Below are 13456 nucleotides of genomic sequence, written 5' to 3'. Positions count from 1 at the left end.
ACCGCCAATCCCCACTCTAAAATACGTACGGTCGACTATGCATTATACAAATATAAAATAAAAATGATATTACATTATTCTTATCGGCAATTGACTTAAATCCGGTGAAAAATTAATAAATACCCAAACATATGGCATACACACTTTATTATTGTGGTGAGTTACTAATTCGACAATTCTATAGCGGTATTGTTGTTATTATGAACTGTTTCGATAAATAATATTAACTTATTATTTTTCATTTGAACGGAAACCACGGGGAAGCAATAGCCGTAATAAAAGATAAATCCGCCTCTGCAGTACGTAGGTATGTAGATTGCGTAAATCGCGTCCGACGACAGAAGACAATAATTGTAAATTGCGCGTAAATATACATTTCCGTATAAAATCTTAAAATATATTAATTTCACACAGAAAATTGCGCCCCGCAGCGGAAGCTATTTTTAGGATGTATTATTTGTTTAATGTGATAGCGCTATAGCAGTATTTGGCCGTTCGCGTGTGCCGATTCCGCGGACGATGATTACGTTAGGTATATATAATAATAACAGTAACATAACGTACTATAATATTATTATATTTTTTTTTTTTTCGAATCGGATATCGATAAGACACGTCGAAAATATTCCCAACCAGACCTCTTCCCCGCCACCGCGATCGATAACTTGCTCATTACACAGGCCTACCGCCTCGTGGGTTTCACTATTTGTCTGTAGTCGTCTCGGGTCCGCCGCCGTTTACGTTGTCGTCAAATCATTTTGGATTTCGATCGCGCATCTGCTTACGTTAACGAGCACTGGATCACATAATATAAGTAATAATATCACGTTATACGTCAAGGTAATAATTTGTAATAAATTCATAATTATTGGTGCGAGTGTGCGACTTGGTGCGATCCGGTGGATTGTTGATTAATTATCATTTATTAACGATATCGGCAATAATTGAGCGTGGGTGCAACAGTGGAGTAGTCCAGACACTGATTCGGCAACCTAAACGGCTACAAGTAAATATTATAAACTTATTAAATCCATAATATAAAGTAATGACATGCGGGCAATATTATATCTATTGTTATTAATCGTACGCAGGTGACGTCCGTACGTGCGTAAGGCATTTTGGATTTCGTCTTCGTGTCGCTCAAGACAAGGTTACCTCCATACCAGTGTTGCAGTCCAGCCGATCGGTCAGTGGTAAGTGTCAATCGGTGACGCGGTTTTTTTATTATAATTATTAATGTCATAGAACTTTTAAGCGCTCGGATAGGACGCGACGGTCTAATCAGCGGGTCTTTATCGAGGGAAATTAAGTATACCTAAATAGAAGTATTTTCGCGGGGGTAATGGAACAAAACGGTTTTGTGACTGTTTACCGATGTCACCCGATCCGTAGCATTTTAATTTTGTCCATCGCCAAACCGAAATTGTATTATCGATGTAATAGGTACCCGGCAGAAACATTAATCTTTAGTATACTGTTGAAAAAGTCGTTTGGTGATAGGGCCAAACATTTTAGTAAACAATTAAATTTGTCAGCAAAATGATTTTTAATAAACCGTTTGCGAAACCGTTTACGTACCTCCGCGAAAACGCGATTTATATCGAGCATCGACTATCCCCATAGATAACAAAACTTGAATGGCACATCACAGATTACGGCCACTAAAATATTTTTTCAGTCGTGAAGTTGATAACAAATCGGCGTCGTTCGTGTACATTTTAATTTTTTGTATTATATGATTATATTAAATATTAAATATTGACAGTCGATACTCGATATAGGTATACACTTATTTGGCCTCAATAGGGAACATTGACCACCGCTCATAAGACGTTATGTCCTATCCATGTTTGTATTATCTATGCGATTGTCAATATATTATTATATATTATAAAAAAATCATATCATACAAAAATTTAAACAAACCATGCACCTTATACTCAAACAAACTAAAATTCGGTAGGTAATCGGAAAAAAAATCACCAAAGCAAAATATAGTTATAGCTTATAAATTATATAAAAGACAGTAAGTACCTATATTATAAAATGTAAATAAAAAATAACAATTCTTGTGCAAACAAAAATATGGACATCATAAACGCGATTACGATATAACACCGACTGACCAATTAGTATTGTTACTGCACTACAAACCATACACATTTGAGGACATTGACGCATAACTGCCGTTAGCGTTTATCTTTACAGATAAAGACGTTATCGAAGTATCGAAATCATAATTTTATTATAACGGTACAATCGACAAATAATAAAATTATGAATGGTCGGAATGACATTTCTTGAGCTTGCAGAAATAGGTATTGTAGGAAAACATAATAAATAATTTTGATAAAAAAAAATAAAAAAAATTATGAGTGCCACTATATTGATAGTTATAATATTACCTATATATCGTGTAGGCAATCAATCAGTTAAAATTTACTCAGTTTGTTTGCGGATAATGTAAATATAAATGTCTGTAAAATATTTGACGCACTATTACCTGCATTGACTGTGGGCACATTTACAATCGCCCGGTGGGGAGGCTCGTCGGAGGAGACTTTGAGACTGCGTCCCCCTTAAAAAAACCGACTACTTGTGAAATATTATTGTTAAATATGTATAGAAGTATTTTTATCTGAATTGAAAATATAATATTATTACCATCGTTTTCTTTGCCGATGAAGGCCACTAAATCTAAAACCTATAAATAGTTATTTCGGAGAAAATATTATTATTTTGGTAATTTGGACGACGGTCACGGATTCAGCGAAAATGCCGCCCGACCGTTTCAATCGTAACATCATTATCGCTGGATGGTCGGAGGGGGCGAGGAGATCAAGACGCGTATTATACAATATTATTATGTCGTGCCGTCATTATAGTCACTGCCAGTCGCGATCTCAATTGCATTACATTTAATAATATTGTGCACGCCAATTATTAAAGTCTCTTCAGAATGTATTAATTACTGACAAGTCGCTACTGAATTCGCCCGTATTTTTTTTAATATTTTATTATTATATTTTATATAACCGTTTATAATTAATAATATATAATAGGTATGTTATTTTATTAAAAGCATACCTACTTCCAATTATTCGCAAAAAATGAAAAAAAATTCACTTAGTGTCAATTATAAAAAAATTAATATCTGACGAGAAAAATTAGTCGATACGATTTTGTAAAATTGATTATAATTGTAGTATTGTGATTATTATAATATTGAAGAAGTCAATAATTATAGTCTCCCGGGATATTTACTCCCGAGCCAATACTGATCGCCGTCGTCATAACCAGAAGTTACACCTAAAACTATTTTTTTTTTTTTCATTTTGTTTAAATTAATTTAAAGTAAATATATGTTATATTATTACCCAAAAACGTTTATAATTAATAATATAAAATAGGTAAATTATTTTATTAAACTTTGTATACTTCCCATTACATTCCCATTACAACATACATTATTCGTACAAAATTAGATTTTATCATGTGGTAATGTGGTATACATACAAACTATGTGGTATCATGCAAACTAATGTAGATAACTAACTAGTGTAGTACCTAAAAGATGAACATTTATTCTCAAATAGTTTTCGATCAGTCTCGACCGTATTGTTCGTTTTTGTTTCGACTTCTATTTATTGGAATCGAAAAGCTTATGGTTTCGTTGTTTTATTCGTTTTCTTTATTTGATTTCCCCGCTATTATAGCTCGCGATAACAATAATACCTATAATAGCTAATAAGGTAGGTTACTGGAATCTAGATTTAATAGCATATTACGTTGGTTAATTATTTTTTAATACAATTTAGTTTTATTCAATGCGATTAGTTAATTCCTTCTGTGCAAAAGTCACGGGCTTCTCTTTTTATTTATTTTTTTGTATTTTTAAATTGTATCAAATTTAATTCTTTTAAAACAAAATGTATAAATTAATGTAAAATTTTAATGCACTAATATTTATGTGTCATTTGCATTGGACAACCGAGTACCAAGACAATTACGACAATTTTTACGTTTTATTATTAAATAATACTGTCGTTCATAATAATTGCGACAACCAATTGATTGTTATCAGCCGTATTATAGGTACACTGTTTTCTCATGGAATATATAGGTAGTTAACTACTAAGTGGTAAGATTTCGATCAGCAAAAACTCGATCAAAAATTAGATATTCAATTATCATTTGAGAATACTGCATAATATATCAAAATATAACGATCGAAAAAATTATAATTTTTAATTTTTAAATTAATATTTTACTACCCAATGATTAAAATAATTAGTTTTATATTAACTTGTTAGCTTTAATAAATAAAACAATGTTTCATTGGCGCAACTGGCACATTGGCTCACATTAAAAAAAATAAAAGCATTTTTCTACAATATTTTGAAGTAAAAATTATCACTAAATACAAAAATGTTGTATTATACACATATATTATACTGTATAGTGTATAATGAGGATTATAATATTATAATAGGTAGGTACTTCGCTATTATTTTTCCAGCTATAAATTATAACTTAATTTTAGGAAATAATATTTATATACTTATTTAATGTTGTTCAGAACATAATGTAATATTAATAGAGATCGATCGCATTATCATAATATTTTGTTTTCTTGTTCTGTACCATTGCTCCCTTCTGCAGACATATACAGCCAGATGTATCTTTAAAAACACCTTGATATACAGTATATGATAATATGCTCGTGTCACAGATACATAGCTATTGTACTTATTTGTGTAACAATAATCATAATAATATTATATTATAAATTGACGAAATAACTTTGAACACAGGGTAACGAATCTTTTCTTTATCTACACTTTATCTGCACGTCTTTATGAAATCGAAATATTTCAATCGTTATGTTACTATGAATATTTTATAATAATTTTAAATAAATAATAGTACCTAATAGTAAGTATAGTATTTATAAGAAAACAAAAAAATACTATACAAGAAAGTAACGATATAGGTATTCCAGTTTCAAGCTATTCTACTGCTAGTTTAAATCGGCCAGAGTTAAGTAGTTACGTAGTGCTTAACTGAAGAAAAATAATTGTGATTGCATTATTAGGATTTAGGTAATTGAATGGTGCACCACGAAGTTCCGAAGTCTCAACTAGCAGTAATTTAAATAAATAACATTTACTGGACAGAAAAATCATGTGATCGTTTTATTTTATTACTGTTCCACACTTCCACTCATACTAAAATATAGGTAGTAGGTACATAAATATACATTTGAAATTATTGTTAATATAAATACAGTGTTAGCGTATGGGGTCTGAGAGTGAGTTATTTACAATTCGTGTACTCCCAAAAATATTAGTCTTGTGGCGCCCATGCAATGTTTATTGCAATGTTTATTTAATGATTTCAATAAAACTCGTATTTATTTACTGAAAAAAAATTATAAGTATTTTTGTTTTTTGTACTTATAAAAATAAACGATTCTAAATAAGCTTCCTAAACTGCTTCGTTTAAAAAATTTGAACGTCAAACATTCACGTCGGTCTATGAAAATATTTAAAACATGAAATGCACGACAGTTAAGTTCGTCGCCGCGTCGCCGTCACCGCCAAAAATAATATACAATTATATCATATTATCAAATATTTATAATTCAACAAATCCAAAAAACATTTTCTACTGCATACTGTGCACACTATATAGTATAATGATATTATATTATTATACAGTACATTCATATCGTCTTAAGTCTTTTGACCTGTTTTTAATAAAATAAAAATGGTTTCCTGTTTTCCACGGTTACAGCCCGTCGTTGTGAACACACACAATGATAATAATATTAATTTCAACATCGGTGTCGGAGTCGGGTGAACCTCATCGCACACTAATTGGTCTGATACGATATCGATATATATATATATATATGCGGTACCTATATCGTCGAAGCAGTATGGCTATAAAATTATAGAAATCAATGTTTTCGTCTGATAATCCCAGTGGCCTATGTTATTTGAGATTGCGTAGGTACTAGGTATCCAGTAACTTATGAAGTTTTGATAAGTATTTTTTGTAACATTTTGTGTAACATTATTTGGATGGTTATTATTCATATTATTGTCTGTTTTCGTACCTAATTAAAAAAAAGCTTTCTTTAAATGTGATGTTTACGTGTACGATGTTTTAATATTAATATTTAATTAATAGAGAAACGTCTGCAACATATTATGAGATAAGTATTAAACTTAAACTATACCTATACTTATACTAAAGACCAAATTACAAAAAAAAAAATATATCCAACTAACCTATAATAATATTATTATTGTTAAGCTTTATTATGATATCAAAATAACATAGACATAATAGGTACAAGGTACGTCATTAAAATATACCACAATAATTGCACGCACAACAATGTTTACGTCAACAAACGAATATTTACGGCGGTCGTGTTCGTAATATGTTCGTTTACCTGCAGCCAGCGCGTCATATTTTCTACTCGTAAATTAACTAAATAAATAAATAATAAGACAACAAAGAATATTTTTACGATAACTATGATTTTATATAAACATTAATATTTTTTTTCGTATTCCAATGAATTGTGTCATAGGCGTTACGGTCCACATCATTCAGTACCTAGGTACCTCAGATACCTGTGGAAGTGTGGAAAGTATGAATTAATTAATTTATAAAAATGTACATGTACAACAACTAGTGTTCAGTCTTTGACTGCAGGTAAATACTAAATAGACGATGCGCAAACGATAAACGCCGCTTCGACCGAAGTCATTATGATTCTACACTCCTCGCTCACTACAAATAAAACCATCTACTTGTAAGAATAATAATTAAATTAAAATTAAAAACTATAGAATTATTTTTATCTGAGTTTAAAATACCTAATAATATATTATATCGTTTTCTATGTTTATTATAATTTATGTCCACAAAACCTATAAATAGTAATTTCAATGGAAAATAATTTGAATGATTTGGACGACGGTCGCCGATTCAGTTAAACTGCCGCCCGACAGTTTCAATCATAACAATATTTTTAATGTTATCGCTGGATGGACGGAGGGGGCCGCGGAGAATAACCCGCGTATTTATGCGCTATTGAACCGCTATTGAACGTTAATAACATTATGCCGTGCTGCACTGCCACCTTTGATAACCTATTGTCCTACAACTGTAGTACATGTACGTCTGTACGCCGTCATCATTTATTATTGTAGAAATTGTAGAAGCTAATTAAAGTATTAATATTTACTCACGAGCAGCTACTGGATATAATATAATATATATATATATAATTACCGTAGCCAGAGCCCAGATATATAGATATTAGAATCTTAAATATATTTAAACAACTCGATTTATAACCAGATAATTAAATTCGTTTCAGTTATTGTTATTGTTATTACTTATTATTGTCTAGTAAACACTTAAAAATAATAATACTCGCAAACGTGTAAATTACGTTTAATCATACTAATTATTGTGTAGTCATACGGAGTTCAGTATGTGCAGTGCGTTGAAGTCTACGGTGCACAACGAACTAATTTACTTAATATATAATAATATTATGGTGTGTGTTGGTCATATAGGCCTTACAATTATGTGTGCAAATATTATTGTATTTTATTGTAGTTGTTTGTACATAATTTAGAATTCGTATCATATAATATGTAGATAGGTGTCATGTTACATATTTATATTTATAATTGTGACGAATAGCTCAAACGACAATATCGAAATGCAACGACGTAGGTAGGTATAGGTATCTAATAAACGAATATTATGTTCATCGAAAAATAATACGAATTACAATAATACTATTAATAATATATAATCATGACCACCAATAAACGTTCGATTTTAATTTCGACTATTATCCAAAATTCAATGGAATTAATTTATACTCTATTAAGAGTATTATAAGGGTATCATATTTTCAATGCTCAAACACGAGACTTCTAGATAAATACGCGTCATATAATATATTAATATGTAAGTCGTATATATAATATTGATATATTATATAAATGATATAACAAAATCTACCCATCTAAAATACGGCCACATGTAATTTTCTTAAAAACTACGAAGACTATCGTTTATAGTTTATACGAATTTTAATGGGACCCTTTTTCGATCCATGCCAATTAATTCTACATTCACTATAATAATAAATTATATAGCAGGTATGGCCAAAATTGTTTCGATTACGTTCTACGCCCTACGGAGAGTATGTTTTTCGTGTTTCAATATTATAGCTATGCGCGCATGTACACATTAAACTCGTAAATACGCTTATAAAAATATGACAACGAATCATATTATATTGATGATACCTAACTATAGATTTTGATATACATTTTAGTATAATTTTTATATATAAATCTCAGGGAAGGTAACGTCCTGCCATTGTCTGGCTCGTCACCGCCGAAAATTTTTATTGTAAATATAATAGTTTTATTCACTATTCTACGTGTGTATATTATTAGAAATTATTTTATTTATTTAATTTTTCAATTGAATTATTGTTAACAAAAGATAATATTTAGGTAGCAGTGGTGGCGCCAGATATTTCTTATTGGTGGGGTGGGGCGATACGGCGGCAATTTTTTTTCTGGTGGGACATTTATGTATTGCTGCTCGAACACCCATTAATATGCTTATATCATATATTCAGAAAATACTGCTAAAAATGTTTTGGGTATACCTAATATGCTATATATTTTCTAAATAAAAAAAAAAAAAATTAAATAATGAATTGATAAAATGTCTTTATTTACTTACATATTTTTTAACATAATGGAATCCAAAGTAAGTATAATAGGTACTTTTAATATGTTTTATATAAACTTGTAATAAGGTTATATGCACATTCTTATTTTATGTTCATTGCAATTTTATTAAACAACTATAGAGAGGACTTATTAAGTATCTAAATAGTAATATATTGGTATTGCCTATTAAAATAAAAATCAATATATGCAATTTATTATGTTAGCATTATTTATTTAATTTAATTATTATGAATATATCTAAATATCAGCATACCAATAGTTATTACTTATTAGTATTAAATGAATATAAATAACTACAACTTATTAGGATTGTCTTATATTATAATATATTATAGTATTTAATAAAATGCTCAATATAAAATGTATTTTCGGATTAGATCAAAATGTTTAACATTAAATTATAGGGGGATGGGAAAAGGAGGGGCACAATGTAGCGCCGCCCCTGTTAGGTAGGTATTTAATTTACTATTAAGAGTTCTAATTAATCGATACTTGCAGTATTCATCACTTCGACTATACACTATCTCCGGGCACTAAATAGTAATTTCCATTTAAATAAGCTGAAATGACAATATTGAACTGTAAACGTACATACTAAACGAATATTATAATACGCATCGCATAATAATATAAAATATTATACAAATAATATTATGACTTACGATAAACGTGCGTTGGAGTTTTAACTGTAATCAATAATTAAAACTAATTTATTTACATTCTACCGTAATAGGGGTATTATTTAAATTTCCAAAAACAAGATTCTTCTAGAAGAAATACGTATAATACACGTAAGCCGTAAATAATGTTCATAAAAAGATGTTCCATTAAGGCATAGTCGATACTATGAGGGAAAAACGGCTTTAACATACCGCTGCGGACGGGGCACAACCCTCGATTCGTCTTTTATAATATTATTATGCATAGAATATATGAAGATAGTCTCAGCGTGACAAACGTTTTACACGAGTTTTAATGGCAACCTGTTTCAGCCGGTGTCATTTCGATAGTCACTACAACAATAATAAACTATATTATAGCAGGGGTGGTGAGCATTTTAGGTTCTGAGTGGAGCGATGAATGTATTTTTTACAATAGTGAGGGGTTTTTTTTATTTTAATATTTTTTTTTTGTGTATCTGACATCTCCGTTTGGTGCATTAACACTGCTTTGATTTTTTTCAACAGTTTCTTGTTCGATGGGAAAGTGAATCCTTAGAAAATATTATCAGATAGGGAATTTACCTGCGGTAGATCGCGGGGATCAAGTACAATATTGGTCCCCGGACAATTGGACCCGCGAAAAACACTACATGCGGACAATAAAATTGGCCCAGGCATAATTTTGTACACAATTAGTCCCCGGTTTATAATTTAAATACAAAATATTTTTTTTAGCATAGTTAGTATTGTAATGTTAGTAGTGTTTTACCAATCAAAATTCGTATATCAATTGTGATATCTATTGACTATAATGATACCTATTCAAAATGTGATTAAACTTATGGTTAAAAATTTATATTTCCACCATGATTAAACTAAAACGTATACACTGTGTGTCCAGTAATATTTAGTAAAATGTGACTAAAAAATTTTGATTGTCTTAAGCAAAAATACTAGCTACTATTTTTATTCCGCAATTCATATAACCGTATACCATAATGCACCTACTAAATGTATGCGATAATAACTTCTAACCTTAAGGTTGGGAAGTCGGTCGACTCTGAAATAGTCCAAGGTCGACAATTTGGCCACCCCTGTTGTATAAATACCGCTATATAACACTACAACATTATATTTTAAGAAACTTCTTCGGACCCTAAAATAACCGTTGTTATAACAAAAAGTATCGGTTCGAGATATCTCCATGGGTCGTCTTCTATAGAAACTGTCGATGGCTGATATTCGTGTACACGACAATACAATTAATGGCAACCACCTTTTTCGACCCATGTCAACTCGACGCACGGTGCAATATAATATACTTAGTCACCCCTCGTGCCGACGCCTTACGTATATAATATAATTCTGGGAATCGGTGAGAGATGGTTGAGGTGGATTAGTGGTGGTGGTGGTGGAGGTGGGTGGTGGTGGTTTTTTACTGCCAAACACAAAAGAAAAACAGTTTTTCTTGAAAACGAACATAAATTCTAGTTTTACTGATTCAGTGGATAGGTGTGTCGGTTTAGTATTAATATTATTATCCTATATACACATCTATACAGTAATGTGCGTATAATAAACGTTTGGCACGATTTCAAGGCCGATCGAGAAGGCATCCACTCCAACGTCCGGTGACTGAATTGTATCAACACCGCAGTGGTATCCCGAAGGACGAGTCACTAGCAACTCGTGTTTGTGGTGAGTACTTAAGGCTGAATTATAACAAACTTATAGGCATATTGCGTTATTTCATGAAGGCTGCAAGTTGTAGAAAAACGCATTGTTTTTAGCTATTAAATTAAAACATACCTCAACATAAAATTTGCTACTAAACACGAAACTTAGGCTGGAGGCGTGAATTTTTATATTATTATAGCGCAGTCATATCTCTGTTCCACGTTCCGATTTCGACGAAAACACTTAATAATACATTATTTTCAACTATGATTATTGTTAGGTGTTTACGAATATTTTTTCTGATGTTAAAACAATTATAATTCAATTAATTTAATGACTGAATAATTTCTCTATTAAAATACTTTTGAAATGTTCCTAAAGTATGGGCGCCTAATTGTTTTTTACGTCTACTATTTCTATATGGATATTTAATAATATTAGATACCTATACCTACTATCACAGGCGTCTAATATATTTTATTGTACAATTTACAGTGTAAGCTACCTGCCACGGCGCTTTTAAGAATCGACCTGAAATTCACCGAGAGACGACCAAACCGACGGTACCCGCTGTTTTGCTTGATTCCACGCTTGTGGTAAGTATCTATTGCTATATTTTAGACTTAAGTGGTGGAATAATATTTTAGTTAAAATTACTGACTCCCGTTAAATATAATACACAATGATTTAATTATTTTTGATATTTTTTTCAAATTACTGTGACGCCCGAAAACATATTTATGATTTGTAAATTTTCTTCGAAGTAAAAATATAGAGTAGTTTTTTTTTAATTAGAATGTCACTACAATGGTTAGCACTCGATCGCATACGTTTATAACGTGAAAAATAACTCAAAATTACAAATCTGAATGAGTAATTGAAAAAATTACCTAAAAGCGATAAGTTCTGACAAAAATAATTGTCATGTGGGAATGGGAAAACAATATGATCGTGTTCGTCAATATTGGGCATCATTCATCACCGAGCCGGGAAAATAATTTAAAAATAGACTTCGTCAAGTCGTCCAAGTAAACTTCATTATTTTATCACTTATCAAAACCATATTTTTTTACAACGAGAAATGATTAGTAAAAGGCCGGAAAACGCGGCGTATTACGCTCGCCGTGTATAGCTGCTCCGATTTAAACCAATGCGTTTTTAATTCGACGGAAAATGCTGCGGAATACGTGGTGTATAACCCCGGTCTAAAAGACTAAATCTCTCTCGTAGGAGACATTTGGTTGATCCAAAATACCCACGTAAATCCGGCGAGTCCGACGAATTTCTATTCTGACCATGTAGTTACATCGCAATACGATGCGACGGATGCGACGAAATACAAACTGTTTTGTTTTTAATCGCATTTGTCAAATTCACGTAGGACATGGCGTAAGGAGGTTTAGTTTTTAGAGTGTACGTTGAATAAGTAGGTCACTGTAATGCATTTAGGCTATTTTGATTCTATGATTAATAAGTATGCTTGTACGAAAAACGATTCACAGTATGTAGTCAGCGTGTCAACCTCTATTGTTATTTATATTTTATAATATTAAGTACTTATTAGCACATTGCAAGATTAATTTTTTTAGTGAAAAACTTAAATACAATTTTTATAAAAAACAGTATTTTGTGTTAAGTACACTAAGACCACTAAATCGCTCTAATAATTAATAAAACGACCTTAACTAAAAAGTTAAAATGTTATAATATTGAGTACCTATATACCTACTATCACATGCGTCAAACATTTTTTGAGTACACAATTTCACCAAACGTATATCATGGATAGCATTAATACATTTTTCAATTATGATTGGGTAGTTTTTAGAACGAAATATTTTATCGTATACATATTCTTACAATATAACAATATTATGTATTATGAATAAACTACTTTTAAATTGTAGGTAATCATAATTTATTAGTAAGTTATAAAAGCAGTGTAAGCAGGGGCGGATTTACCCATAGGCCACCAAAGTACTGGCCTAGGGCGCAATATTTTTTGGGGCGCAATTTTTTAGTTAATTTTTACTTTTTAGTTTTTCATAATTTCATAATTCTATTAACCTAAATTTATATTTTATATTATTTTTTTTTCGTGTACAACTTGCATGAAACTGGATAATGGCTCACGTAGTCACGTCGCAGTCACGTTTTAATTTATAAGCTATAATAAATAACCTTGCCGTTTGAGTTAAATTCTGCGACCAGCGCGCGCCGCGTTGCGCCGCCACCGCTAGAGGTTCAACATCGACACTCGACAAGGCAGTTGCCGGCGTTGCCTGTGTTAATGCATAGGAGGTGGTATAC

At 31.0% G+C, this 13456-nt stretch overlaps 1 long non-coding RNA gene across 2 annotated transcripts in view; it reads left to right on the top strand.

Annotated features, from left to right (window-relative positions):
* The first annotated feature begins 704 nt into the window (after positions 1-704).
* The window catches only part of LOC115034765, a 19282-nt gene continuing 6530 nt past the window's right edge, over positions 705-13456 (top strand). The window contains exons 1-4 of one of the 2 annotated variants that reach the window (XR_003840066.1): positions 705-1006; positions 1092-1193; positions 11069-11167; positions 11642-11742. This is a non-coding gene — a long non-coding RNA (uncharacterized LOC115034765). The remainder of the gene's footprint in view (positions 1007-1091; positions 1194-11068; positions 11168-11641; positions 11743-13456) is intronic. The other variant, XR_003840067.1, reaches the window with a different exon arrangement.

The sequence above is a fragment of the Acyrthosiphon pisum genome, chromosome X, assembly GCF_005508785.2.
Source record: "Acyrthosiphon pisum isolate AL4f chromosome X, pea_aphid_22Mar2018_4r6ur, whole genome shotgun sequence".
Taxonomy (NCBI): domain Eukaryota; kingdom Metazoa; phylum Arthropoda; class Insecta; order Hemiptera; family Aphididae; genus Acyrthosiphon; species Acyrthosiphon pisum.
Note: the sequence above shows the minus strand (reverse complement) of the source record. Positions and strands in the feature narration are given on the sequence as shown.